Source organism: Schistocerca gregaria, chromosome 5 (genome assembly GCF_023897955.1).
Source record: "Schistocerca gregaria isolate iqSchGreg1 chromosome 5, iqSchGreg1.2, whole genome shotgun sequence".
Taxonomy (NCBI): Eukaryota; Metazoa; Arthropoda; class Insecta; order Orthoptera; family Acrididae; genus Schistocerca; species Schistocerca gregaria.
Window position 1 is genome coordinate 511,003,436 of NC_064924.1, and position 6,603 is coordinate 511,010,038.

A 6,603-nucleotide genomic window follows, 5' to 3' on the forward strand; every position below is an offset into this window, starting at 1 on the left:
CAATGATTTTTGTTTGCCATTACTTCGAAAAAGTTCACGGGACTCTTCTCTCCTGAATTTTCAAAATATGGGTTCTGTAATAATTCGTATTTCACTCTCTTCTGTGCTTCGCTGGACCAATATCGTGAGAGAAACTTCTCTCTGAAACCTTCGTACGATCGGCATGTCGCTGCAACATTCTGTCTGGTTTCTGCGACTGTTCCTGACATGTGTGCACATATAAAGTCTAATTTGTGTGCTAGCGTCCAGTGTTCTGGTAATCCTACTCGGAAATGATCAATAAAAGTTCGTGGATGTAATGAATTTCCTTCTCGAAAGTGCAGAAATTTTCTGGCTGTGAGGAAATGATCGTTGTCGTACTTCGTCATAGTTCCATATGAAATTCGCGATTCTTCGGCACTTTTGTTTCTAATCATTTCTCCCGTCGTTCTTTCCGGTTGTGGTAGATCCATTGGATATTGTCCACTGCAACTTTCGCCTACCCTTGCGTAGTATCGTTGTAGTGGTACGCAATAATTTTCTTCCATCGGTTGTGAACGTGTAGCTGAATGCATTGCACTGTACTCTTCCCGACCTGGCTTTCCATTGTCACGTATGCTACTTTCCGCCTGTGATTGGAATCGCATATGCGTAATATCTTCGTTAATTGCTTATTTTTCCGGTGATGTTACAGATACGGATGTGGTTGCAAACTCTGTGCTTGTTCGATCCTGTTCACTACGCTCCTCAATGGTTTGCAGCAACTCTGTTCGCAATTTCTGAAATTGTCGCTTCGTTTGCGCTTCTATTTTCACTATGCGGTTATCATATCTTTTCAGCACTGCTTTTGTGATAAGTTTGTGTAACACACTGTTTTCAACAATTTCACGCGCTGTACCTGCTGCTTGTCTAGTAATTTCGTTTATCTGTTTCTCTAGTTTCTTGACTTCTCCGTGGGTGTTGGTACGTAATGTTTTGATCTCGTCCTCAGTGTCATTACGCAATGTTTGTACGTCAGCTTGTACCTTGTCAATGTCTGTCCTCAACTGATTGTAACCGTTATTAAGTTTCCTATCACTTCTCGAGATTCTTTTGCCTCGTCTTCAATATGAATTAGGTGTAACTGAATTTTTTTGTTTTGTTCTTTAATCGCACGCATTTGTCTCGTGGTTTCTGCATTTTGCTTCGTCATTTCTGCATTCTGAATTTTAAATTGGTTCGCAATTTCATTACTTTGCCTTGTCATGGTTTCCGTAATTAATTGTAATAATTCTGCCAAATTGGTGGGTCCTATTGCGTTTTCTTCCGACGTATTACGCTCTGTTTTCTGTGCCTTGGCGTACATTATCCTCGTTATGGTGCGTTATATGTCCTATTTCCCGCGATACTGCATCGTCTCTTGTACTGTCCTCTATTCTCTGTCCATTGTCATACTGGGTCTCTACCTCAATTCGGTCAAGATCTCGATCTGCCATTGCTAATCTTTCCGAATCCCTTATTTTATGTTTTAAAAGCAATTCACGCGCCCTAATTCGCGTCAACATGCGCTCATACGATCTCACGCGTTTCATAAATTTTTTGTTCACTCGACTTGACACTACCAAGACTGACAAACCATTCACTTACTTGTTGGGTCAGAACCAACTTGTCAACGATGTATCCGCCACCTGTGCGCTTGCATTGAAGAGAAAACTTTATTCTAACAATTTTCAAAATTCATAACTTAATTATGCTATTGCCTCTGCTACAATATCTCACTATTTGTTGAATACTTTCTTACTATCTATCGCTGCCGCTACTGTTTTCGACTACGTATAACTTTAGAAAAAAATTTTCTTTTACAAAAATTTTTCAACAAAATATTTTTATGACCTAGTTAGGCATTTGGTCGACCTTCAATCATGGTATTTTACCATCCTGGCAGGGTCGACATTTTCTAAACATTCATGGTGGTATGTGTTTGTTCTATATCGTGTCTCCCTACCACTTTCGCGCTATGACGCTCTGAGCGTGTTTTTTAGGGAATTGACTAGTTTGAGCCTGGGAACTGTTGCTGGTAAGGAGACGCCAGACCACAAATGACGTGTAGAATTCAGAAGAGTTCAGTGAGACTAGCGATGATGTAACCAAATACTAAATGATCTCAGCGTCAGCTCCACTGCACTCCCTGTAAAAGAATCTTAATACTAACTAAATTTAGAGGAAAGGGTTCAAGGCTTTCCTATTTTTTGTTAGCTGGTAAAATAACGTCGAAAAAGCAGTTAAGTTTACCATTGGAAATTTTATTCTACTCACAAAACATCGTTTATAAATTGCACTATTGATAAAAGGAAATGTTTTAATACAGGATGGTAAAAACCAACTGCGTTCAACAAAAATGTGATCGAATATTCCCTGAATGGCTTTCCAAGTTCTACAATCGATCGAAGGATGACCTATGCCATATCACATCTATAATCTAGGTTTAAGTTAAGTTTCACAAAAGAGAAAACAAAATGGTCTACAGTGACCCTCAATTATCTTTAATTACTTATTTAACTTGTCGTAAATTACAGTGGCTGATGTGGCTTCTCTATAACTATATAAAAGAAAAATCATCGCGTTTCCGATCTGTTCTTCAAGTGCCAAATGTGAACACCATGAGTTGTAATTAACGATCGACACTAGTGTTACGCAAAAAGGGGGTGTAACAGTTGAGACTTCTGCAGTTCTGAGTGAAGCCTTATGCGCTCAAAAATGCGGCATCGCGTGCGTTCATTAGCTTGTCGGTGTTTAGTCAGCGTCAGGGCAGCGGCGGGCAGCACAGCTCCGCTCACCTCGCCATCTCGGAAGCAACTCTCCTCTTCTCCTTACTACAATTTACCGAAGTTGGTTTAAAAAAACTATCTGGCTGTGTTTCAATCTGACCAATCAGGGTCTCAATGTTAACCTTAAGCTCCGACTACAAAAATTCTATCCAATGAGAAACGTTATACTTTTCGTGGTCGGGCAATGTTTTTAAAGTTTGCAACGTAACAGACGCGAAAAAGTCTCACGGTAAAACCTGCAGCTGGTGTGGTCCTTTTAGCGTTATCGTAAGATCTACACTGTTCTTCTGGAGGGCTCTATCTTTTAACATGGGCTGGAGGGTGGTTCTAATGTAACAGACACGCGAAAAGGCTCACGCCTAAACTTGCAGGTGGTAGTGGCCCTGTTTGTGTTATCGTAAGATCTATACTGTTTTTCTGGAGGGCTCTAGCTTTTAACATGGGCTGGGGGGTGGTCCTTGACGTAACAGAGACGCGAAAAGTCTCACGCTAAAACGTGCGGGTGGTGAGCCCTAGTGGTTAGCTGGCGACGTGGGTGTCCAGTCCATCCCTTATCGTAGGGTCTTCTAGCTTAACACGGTTCTGCTCTCGGCTTCTGTTCTCGTTTCTCCCTTGGCAACTGCGTCGGTCTCACGGTGGGAAGTTACGACATGCATTTAGGCATTCTTGTGTTTGTCTTTGCCCACTCGTTACTCGTATTCCTTTGGTTAATGTAATGTCACGATTTATTAGGAGCTATGTGACATACTACTGGATTTGCTTATCATGTCAAGGTTTTAATGGAAGGTGTTGGATTTGCCTGACACCTTACAGAGTTACGGAGATGATAGATAAACTCCAATGGAATACTCTGCAGGAGAGACACTCAGTAGCTCGGTACGGGCTTTTGTTTAAGTTTCGAGAGTATTCTTTCACCGAGGAATCAAGCAGTTTATTGGTTCCTCCTACGTATATCTCGCGAAAAGACCATGAGGATAAAATCAGAGAGATTAGAGCCCACACAGAGGCATACTGACAATCCTTCTTTCCACGAACAATACGAGACTTGAATAGAAGGGAGAACCGATAGAGGTACTCAAGGTAACCTCAGCCACACCCCGTGTGGTGGCTTGCGGCGTATGGTTGTAGATGTAGATGTAGATGGCATCTGAGAAAAACCGTTGATTGTCGATGGACCTGTTCCACAGGACCAGTAACGGAGGGATGGCAGGCAAAAGTTAGAATTCGGTTCGTCCCAAGCAATACTGAAAGTGCTTTAAAGAAGTCAGGCTCGAACCGTTTGCTGCTATCGGTGGTGGCACTGAGGGAAGCTCTCAATCGCCAAATGCACTCACGAAAGAGGTCGTGGCTGCAGTTGCCGCTGTTGCATCTTACATTGGATGCGGTTCAGGGTAACGGAAAGAGGGGCCCAGTGGTCAGGGTCGAGACTTGTTGATGATTTTATCCTCCAATCGTTGACTCGATGATGTGAACGATCGAGAAGTGCTTTAACGGCCAGAGCTATTTTGTTGTACTAGTCAGCATTCGCTCGCGGACAAATACCCTGGAATCCATTACGGTATTTAACCTAACAACTGCTTTTGTTACTAGATTATAGTGGACCTTGATGAGACAGAGGTCGGAGAACAGAGATTGCTTGGTGGCAAAAATCTGCTGTAGCAACAGTAGCACTTGCGACGTTGATGCAGTGTGTGTAGCATTACGTTATAGCCTGTTATTTGAGTTCGTCTGAGTTATAAGCTTAATGATGCTTCTAAGAACGCCTTTAGTTCGTCTTCCCCTTCCTTAGAGTTTTCAAGTGATATGACGTCAAGGTACTTCTTAGTCGAGTCAGTGCAAGATAGTTCATCTACCAGTCCAACCTGTTTATGATAAAAAAAAAGGCTCAAATGGCTCTGAGCACTATGGGACTTAACTTCTGAGGTCATCAGTCCCCTAGAACTTAGAACTACTTAAACCTAACTAACCTAAGGACATCACACACAACCATGCCCGAGGCAGGATTCGAAAACCGCTCAGTCACCCCGCCCGGCTATGATTTACTAAACGAATGAAAGTTTAATTACTTAAAACTATTATTGTTGCAACAGACATACGGAAATGTGTAAAGCACTGTCTCTTACAATATTATCGTTATCTATTCCTTTTGTCTAAAAATTAGTGGGCTGTCTAGTGAAACTTTATTATTACTATCATAAAATCTGATATGAAGCCGTACGACTAATATGAATGCCGTTATTCCGACATGTCAGTATTCAAATACTTTCTGGAACTTGAACTTCCTACTATAGGACATGACAGTATTTTGATACAGAACAAGAGACGTAAATTAATTACTCTTCCTATAAATGATTGAAATCAGTTCGCTCGTACCTGACTGTGACTTTTAAAATATTCTCTAACGTCTCCTAACAGGTACACTTTAATACACCTGCATGCAGCAGACAACTTACTTCGTCTTGCCGCGGCAACTACATGAATATTCTGCATCCAGCAACAAGTTGAAATAATTCAAAAGAAATACTGTGATCCATGAAGAATGCAATGCATGGTCACAATTCTTGATGCAACTTCACCTCTTTTTTCTTTTCTTTTTATAGAAATTAAGTGATTAGGTAAGGTTTAGTCAACAAGCCTCAAGTGGTGTAAAGAATGAAAGAAATCAGTAAAAACTTTTAATTTATTATATTCTGAAAATTGTGATTCACTCACTGACAACCTCTACTCAGGCTTTGCCTTTACTCCCAGACTTTCCTTTTCCTTGGGCAGTTCGATTAGCAAAGACTGAAATTATCCCACAATGTCTTTAATCAATAATCACGTATCTGGTCACAACAAAGATACGAATTTTACTTTCTGTGTATGCATATACAAATCTGACAAAATCCCTCCAGTGCGCAGGTAAGCGACAACGAAGCGTAGCAAAAAGGCAAATTACCAAAAATACTCGATTAATACAAACATCTCCTCTGACGCCACTAGCACAGCGAGGGCAGGCTGCGACCCCTCGTGACGCGTGGCTTGTTTCCACGCCAGCCTGCGTCTGACTACTTTCAACAACTGTTCGCTCACTACCACTTGCGATAATAATATCTCAGACTCATAGTTTGTGTTTGAGCGCACCAGCAGAATCAATAGCCCGTTTTCCAAAAAACGATATGAACGTCCAGTTTTCACGAATATACGTAATAAATCATGCAGATGACATGCCCATGCCTTGGTTGAACTCTGGTGCCCACAACTTTTTTTACCATTGCACTACAGCGTGTCTCCAGATTAAGGTGAATCCTTTAGGAACTCATTCAGAGGCTTTGCGAGCAATACATTATTACACACAAAAAACCTATAAAAATGTGACTAGCCCAAGAAATGCGTATTTCACTTATTGTAGACGGCTTGTTCGTTTATAAGGTACCACAAGAATTTTACACACGTTACCCCAAGACACATTTCGACAGATTAATGTTGAAGGTGTGTTCTCATAGTCTAGTGAACAGCTGCTGCAATTCACCTGGATATTCTGTCTCACTGGACAAGCAGTTCGTCTATACATATTTAACAGAAGTCTCTAATTACTTCCGTCATGAATTACTGAGAACTCTGGGCGGCAATGTACTCTCCGAATGGCTTTGCTGGAATTTGCATACAGTATATTTGCGACATTAGATTTTCGTTACATTTTTAAGGCGTCTGAAGGTGTTCACAAATTTGAAAGAGTTTCTCTGCGGTTACACTACTTACGGATGGGAACCAATGCATTAGACACAAGCAGAAAATGCAGCTGCAGAGGCCATTGGACACAACGATGAAATGGAGA